Source organism: Lycorma delicatula, chromosome 7 (genome assembly GCF_047948215.1).
Source record: "Lycorma delicatula isolate Av1 chromosome 7, ASM4794821v1, whole genome shotgun sequence".
Classification (NCBI taxonomy): Eukaryota; Metazoa; Arthropoda; class Insecta; order Hemiptera; family Fulgoridae; genus Lycorma; species Lycorma delicatula.
Window position 1 is genome coordinate 132,029,642 of NC_134461.1, and position 8,754 is coordinate 132,038,395.

The window sequence follows — 8,754 nt, forward strand, 5'->3', positions numbered from 1 at the left end:
TAATCGCTAAATACAAACTAAAAAAATTAATTTATCCGTTTTTTTTTTGAAGATGAAATTAAATAAATACTGCAAAGCAGTACAGCCTCCGACTAACACAAGTAAATTTGATTTGGACCAGTAGGTCCGTAAACAATGGTGGGGATGTGATTAAATTTCACTTACTATTATAAATTATCATTCACATTATTCAAACGGTCAAGGACAGGATACATATTATCTCATCAACTGATGTTAAATAATTGAATATTATTCTAGTATATTAACATAGATCGTCTTACTCCTCCTCCGTGGCGAAATCGTAGCGTATTTGTTTTACGTACGGAAGGATCCGGGTTCAACTCCTAGTCAAGTTGGTTATTTTTACAGGCTAAAAAAAATTTATCTGTCATCCTTCCACAAAAAACTACGATTATCTAAATCTTATTTATTCTTAGTTTTACTTTGGTGATAAGTCATAAAATTCGTTTCTCGGTCCGTCAGCGTAGAGATTCTCCCCACTTGTTCAGTTTGAATGATTGTTGTTGCACTTCTAGGCGTTGAAATTTATCCGTGGTGTTTAAATAGCATTCACTAATAAGTTCTTATCGTGGTTTTTGCCTGTGGAATATGAATAGACATTAGAAGGGGTGGAATATCGTTTTATATATAAGTAAATACTGTTATTGCAGTTTAATTTTGATGAACTGTGAACTGGAGTGTAGGTTCTAACCCCAGTAGAGTGGAAACTTGCCTCAGCCGGTTTTCATAAAAAAACAATTAAAATTAGTAGAAATAGTTAATTGAAATTTGATCTCTTATTATAGGTATGGCAATATTTATGAATAATTAATCAAAACAAACAGTTTATAATTTAAAAACTGAAGTTATTAAAAAATGCTGTTTTTATTTTTTTACCTGTGTTTTATATATATATATAGAGAGAGAGAGAGAGAGTATTGTAAAGTTGGCTACACGATGGATTACATTTATTCGGTTAATATTTAAAAGCCATGAATTAACTGAATTCGTGTACACCAAAAAACAAAAATATTATTTTGCTAATTTAGCGTACTGCTTGAAATATTCTGCCTGCGACTGTTTGTACAGGTGTAAGATATTTGTTTGCTCTCCCCAGATGTCGGTTCACCCTATATTTTTCCAAAGTGTTACAGATATTTAAAGTTTAAATATTTGCTTAGCAAATCCTGTTTTAAATGGATTTCATGTTTTAACTGTTTTCCAGTTTCTTTTTATATAAGAAATAGTTTTATTTTTAAGTAATAATGTTACTGTACTAGTTTTCAAAATTCTGTTACTGAACGGAAATTTCAAGCGTGTCAGAAATTTATTTATTACTAATGTAACAGGAGAAAAAAAAATGAAGAGTTGCGTATGCCGTTTAGAATTTAGGAACTTTCTCGAAAATCCAACAATTCCTCAAACAAAATCTGTGGCGTGGAACGTGAAAACATCATCACAATTAGACAAATCGCGATACGTTACTGTGGGTTTTCAAACCGATAGGATAAATAAAGCTACAAGGGACGCGTCAGAATTTGATTCGTGTAATGTGAAAAATATTGAAGTATTCATAAATTCAAATCATTATCCGTACGAGGATTTAGAAGGGAATCGAACGATGATGTATAAGATGTTCATAGACTTTCAAAAATTATATTATAAAAAGATCGATTCGCCGTACACGTTTTCAGATTATAAAAGCAAATATCCGTTGTACCCGATTGATTGTTCGAGACAAGATGAATCTGTTAAAATAAGTGTTATTGATTTGAAAATTAAAACTGAAATAGAAAGAGAACTTTACACCTAATGCAATAGCGTATTGTTTATTAATTTATGAAAATATAGTTTCTTACTCACCAGTAACAGTGAAAAAGTAGTAAAATACGAGACAAACGAAGAGTCATAGGCTGTAACCAGAGTAGCTGTTAGATAATTTTAACATATTTTTTTGCGTTTGCAGTTAAATTTCACGACGAAAGAGTGAATTCAATAAAAATATAATAGTAAAACACTGCTGATTTTTTTGATGAGAAATTATTATTTAATATATCGAAAATCCCTGAAAAAATACGTCCACATACGGCATCACTTTGACCTTTGATCCCTTGACAAAATTTATTGTTCTTTGTTGTAATTTTTGGAGTCATTTCAAACCCGTGTTTTACTATGTATTTTACAGTGAATGCACTCTTTCAGCGTAAAAATTTAACGAAAAACAGGAAGTAATTGTGGATGGGTGGTCTCACTTCAATTTTTCAGCTTTCTGATGAGGGGGTCAAGGTCGAATTAATGCCGTATGTGGACATATTATACTACTGCTACAATCTTCGCTGATGCAGCTTTGAAACCCCGGGTCAAAGAAATATTTTCATCTTCTGATAAGAATTTAATCCTTCACACTTTTCTTTATTAACATCAGACAGAAACCGATTACATAAATATTTAAATGATCTTGTTGAAAAAATTAAGTTTTTTATACGTAGCGCTGATAGACCTATGCTCTACATAATTTTTGTGATTACGCATATTCATTAACTCAGCCATTTTACAACGCGCAGCACTTGATTCTACTTTTCAGGTTGATCTGAGGTAGCATTAAGATTTCTGTAGTAATTATTAGAAGAAAAAAGAAGCTTTTTATTCACTTCATCTAAGTATTTACAGATACTAAAAAATATTTATGTATATTTTACAGAAAATACTCTTCAGGCCGATAAATACTCCGAACGTTGTAAACACCAAAAAATTTTAATTTTTTTTCACAAGAAGCGAATTTTTTTACTAAAAAACGGACGAGAAAAAGTAAATTTTTTTTTTAATCACTTCACCCATTAAGCGTAATAAATTCCAACATACACACTTATGTAAGGGATTTTCCCGGAATCGATATTCTGTTGAGTCAGAAAAATAAATGTGTCTAAAGGTCACTTTTAGAACGATAGTAATTCTTTTCCAGTAGTATTATGCTTTCCATTGCAATTTTCATTTCAACCACTTCTTTTGCAACCAATTTAACTAAAATTCAAGATCACAACTACATAACCCACTAACCAGATTTTTTTTAAATTTTAATTTGAATTTTTATTTAAAATGTTCGCAGAAATTACCTTTTTATCACGAATATTAAAAGCAAGGAGCGCCCTTCATTGTATTACATAGAAAATTATGAATGAAATGATTATAAAATATAATGTAATACAATAAAGGACGACCCATGCGCCCTTCTATTATTCGTGATATAAATCGTAAAGACATTTTGGATCTCATGGGTTATACGACCGTCCATGGGTTATCTGTCCATGTTCGGTTATGAGATAACCAAAACTATATATATATATATATATATATATATATAAATTTATATAATAAATAAATCTAAAAGTATAAATATAATCTAATCAAACTTACCTACGCTCGCTTCGCTCGATAGTCATGGTTAGCGAGAGAAGCAAGCGTAGGTTAAGTTTGGTGGGTTTTATTACATATATATATATATTATTTGGTTATCTCATAACCGAACTTGGACAAATATTTATGGACAGATATTTATAGTGGTGGTCGTGTAACTCACAAGACCCGAAATTTTGTTAATAAATTCCTTCAATATGTATTATTGTAAATAAATGTTCACATAAAAGTACAATCAATACCGTCAGTAGAAAACAGATTTAAAGATCATAATTATCAATATAAAACGTTATTTGAATTTATTCAAAGAGTTTATTATAAATATTTATTCTTGATTTAATATGAAAGTAAAATTATTTTTATTTTTTTTTCATGCGTCTAAAAAAAAGCGTATTTTAAATTTAAAAAAAAATTATTTTTTATTTTTTGAGAACGCTATTTGAGATTTACTGTAGATGTATTATAACTAATTGTGAAAATATTAAATGGCCACCATTTTGACAGGGTTGTCGTAGTCCGAAATTTTTTACCCCAAAATTCTTGTTTTTTTTTTTTTTTTAGAGCACGGGTGTTTGGTAATCTAATACCGAAATATAAATCGTTTTGAGGTTGGAGCATTTGCTAAATTTTATTTTACATATTTATTTTTTAGTTTTGATTGTTGGAACAGTTATGTAAGAGGTACTGTTGATTATTTCTTTAATTATCTCTAAAAAAAAAGCATTAAATGACCGCCATTTTAATTAGACTTCAGGTAGCCTGATTGCTTTACATCAACATTTTTGTCTTTCAGTCCTCTTTAAAATTATGTGTCATAATCCTATTGATGAATTTAACTTTTCTATGTTTAACTGTTGAAAAGTTATTTCAGGATTGCCGTATTTTGTTAAGATTATGTATAATAGTCGCCATAGAATTAACAGTATATTTTATGGAAACGTTACTTTTATACGAATGTGACTGCTGGAGTGATGTTTTAATTTGTTAAATGAGTAAAGATTTTAAATTTTATAATTAATCGATTTCATATAATTTGTTTTATAAAAACACAAATGTTAAAAGACAGACTCGATAGAAGCATGCTCGGCTTTTAAACCGAAAGGTCTTTGGTTTGATTCCCGGCGAGGTTTTAAAGAAAATTTTAAATAAATCAACTTCAACGTAGTCAATAATATAATGCTGACGATTAAAAAAAAAATTTGTCTATTAAAACAAGATATCTAATTCTATTTATTAACTAACGTGCGAAGCCGAGTAAAAATTATTTTTTGTTGAATATTTAGTAAAATTTATCAATACATAAAGACTTGTACATGTAAACGAAAAATAAAACTATTTTGATTGAAATATAGTACACATTATATAGATCACGTCAGTATAAGTAACAAATATAAAAAGAAATTATAAATACATATATATATATATACATTGGAAATTGTTTTGAGCACATATTTACGTACACGTTGAACGGGATGCAAAAACTCATATTTTTGATTAGTATTACCAAAAATTCATCAACAGAATAATATTTTTCCTGTAAAAGAAAGATAACAAAGTTAATGAACAGAGCCCGTGCGAAGCCGGGTAGAAATTCTAATATATATTTTTTGTTAACATTTAGTACAATCTACTACTTACATTTCATTACTGTTTTTATATTATCTATTTCTATTAAAACAACACACAGTAAAACTGAAAATAAAACTGTTAAAAACGAACGTGAACGTAGGCTAACCTTCCAATCTTAAAATTCAATAATAATTTGGTTAAATTATAATAGACGTATTTAATTATTAGTAACCAAAAAAACCATTAACAAGATTTTCTTAAAATTGCTACAATCATTGCTTTTTAAACGTTCTCTCAATTTTTTTACTCACTAGGACTGATTTAATTTCACCTAACCTATCTTTGCCCGAACATATGATCAAATAAAATGTGCTACATATATACGTACGGCTTCATTAATCACAGCAGTTTTTATTGATGACTATTTTTATTGTTTTTAAAAAAAATAATGATTACATTATTTTTATAAATTATAATAAAATAGTATTATAATTAAAAATTCAATTCACTCATAATTATAATAAAAATTCATAATTAAATAAAAATTATTCACATTAAAATTAAAAGTTATAAATTCAGTGAAGAAAAAGAAGGTAAGTTAAAGGGATGATAACGGCGATCGTGTTTTCGACGTCAGTCGGTTAACGTATCTCTTCGTCGTCGCAATTACGGAGTAGTTAACTTCAAATCCGTCGTTACTTTAAAATAAAATGTAAAACTGACCAGGATTTTAAGTTAAAATTAGGGTAAGCTTATTGAATACAACATATTAATGCTAGGAATATTGTTATTTCATAGTTTCAAGTATTTTAAATTGAATTATTTAATTAAAACTTAACGTAAATATTTACTGCGTTTTAGTAGACGTGGCACATGCCTTTGTTCAAAATTATAAAATGCAATGAAGCATAATAATTCATTTAATATTTATCTATTTTTAATATAAATATTCATCGATTGAATTATATGATGATATATTTTGTATTATATTTTAAATTAATATGATATGATTGATAAAAAATAGTTTTTTCTAGAATGTTCCATGCTTTCATGATGACACATTCTTTCTTTTTTCTATTACAGTAATGTAATTAAACATGTTTATGTATCAACATTTTCAGATTTTTCGCTATATTTACTATTTATTTGTATAACATTTTTTTTTTTGTTTTGATTGAATTTTAAAAAAAGATGATGAAATTAAATGGCTGCTACCTTACATAATGTAAGATTATTCATTGTAAGCTGTTGAAATTTTTCCTGTAATTTTATTTGATGCGAAACTGAATGTTTCATATCATATTTACTTTAATTGTTAAAGTTGTTGCAACAAAATGAAATTGGGTGTTGCCTTAAATAATCCAAGATTATTTGCTATATATATATTATGTGCTATATATATTGTTAATTTACACATGTTGAATTATAATTATAAGATTTTATTGGAAAACATAATTGTAGTTAATAAATACTATAATTGATTATTGTTTGAGATTTATAAAATATGTTTTTTTTTGTGTTTCAGATGCAGGAGGTGTCATTTAAGTACTGTACTTATTTGTAAATTATGCCATTTTCAATCCTTTCGAGCTGATTACTATATCCTGTTCAGTATAATTTAAATAGCGGTAGTGTACAGTTTTGTTAGCATCTTCATATTAACTAACAGTATTTTTAGATACGAATATTAGATTTTATTCGGTAATAGGCACATAGATTAATAATAAATTCATACGTTTTTGTTTAAGATTTTAAAATACTTTTAAAATTATTATAATTTTTTTTGTTTCAGATGTAATTGTTATCATTTAACACTCTACTCATTTCAAAAATCGATGCATTCAAGACTGCTTGACTGTGAGTAAATTACGAGGGCCGATCATAAAGTAAGTTACACCAGGTCTATGAAACAAACATATTTATAAGACATTTATATCGTTTTTACAACTCTATTGCGCTTGTTCTGTGTGTGTTTAGTTGAAGTGCCTAGAGAAGTGTTCGTTTGTAAAAAAGAATGTAGTTAGGATGCTAATATACGGTCAGCTGTTCAAAAGTCCAGCCTGATTCTAATGCAGATCCTAAATTTATAGATAATGTTTGTGATAATTATTCACTATCATCACCGTATTTTCTATCAGGTAATAATAAGTTTTTTATGATAAGTATTAGATAATATAACTATTGTTTAATTAATATCATCAACATTATATATCTGACGAGTCAATTTTTTTTTCAGGTACGTGTGTTACATATAAAATCTTTTGCTTCATATTAAATTCATCCTGTTTCAAAGAGTTGTTCGGTGTTACTAATAAATACACGATGTTCAGTATTAATTCCACAACGGTAGTAAGCATTTTTGTCAGTAACTTAGTGCTATATATATTGTTGGTTTACACATGTTGATTTATAATTATAAGATTTTATTGGAAATCATAAATCTAGTTAATTATTATTATAATTGATTATTGTTTGAGATTTATAAAATATGATTTTTTGTGTTTCAGATGCAGGAGATTTCATTTAACTACTGTACTTATTTTTAAGTTATGCCATTTTCAAGCCTTTTGACCTGATTAATTTATCCTGTTCAGTATAATTAAAATCAAGGTAATATACAGTATTGTTAGCATCGTCATATTAACTAACAGTATTTTTAGATATGAATATTAGATTTTTTTCGGTAATAGGCACATAGATTAATAATAAAATAATACATTTTTGGTTTAAGATTTTAAAATTATTTTTATTTTTTTTTTTTTGTTTCAGATTTAATTGTTACCATTTAACACTCTAATATTTCAAAAATCGATGCATTCAAGACTGCTTGACTGTGAGTAAAATACGAGGGCCGATCATAAAGTAAGTTACATTTGGTCTATGAAACAAACATATTTGCAAGACATTTATATCGTTTAAACATATGTATTGCGCATGTTCTGTGTGTGTTTAGTTGAAGTGCATATTTAAGAGTTCGTTTGTAAAAAAGAATGTAGTAAGGATGCAAATATACGGTCAGCTTTTCAAAAGTCCAGCCTGATTCTAATGCTGATCCTAAATTTAAAGATAATATTTGTGATAATTATTCACTATCATCACCATATTTTCTATCAGGTAATAATACGTTTTTTATGATAAGTATTAGATAATATAACTATTGTTTCATTAATATCATCAACATTATATATCTGACGAGTCAATTTTTTTTTCAGGTACATGTGTTACATATAAAATCTTTTTCTTCATAATAAATTCATCCTGTTTCAAAGAGTTGTTCGGTGTTACTAATAAGTACGCGATGTTCAGTATTAATTCCTCAACGGTAGTAAGCATTTTTGTCAGTAACTTAGTGCTATATATACTGTTGGTTTACACATGTTGATTTATAATTATAAGATTTTATTGGAAACCATAAATCTAGTTAATTAATATTATAATTGATTATTGTTTGAGATTTATAAAATAAGTTTATTTGTGTTTCAGATGCAGGAGGTGTCATTTAAGTACCGTAGTAATTTGTAAATTATGCCATTTTGAAGCCTTTCGACCTGATTTATTTATAATGTTCAGTATAATTTAAATAGCGGTAATGTACAGTTTTGTTAGCATCGTCATATTAACTAACAGTATTTTTAGATATGAATATTAGATTTTATTCGGTAATAGGCACATAGATTAATAATAACATCAAACATTTTGGGTTTAAGATTTTAAAATTATTTTTATTTTTTTTTTGGTTTCAGATTTAATTGTTACCATTTAACACTCTAA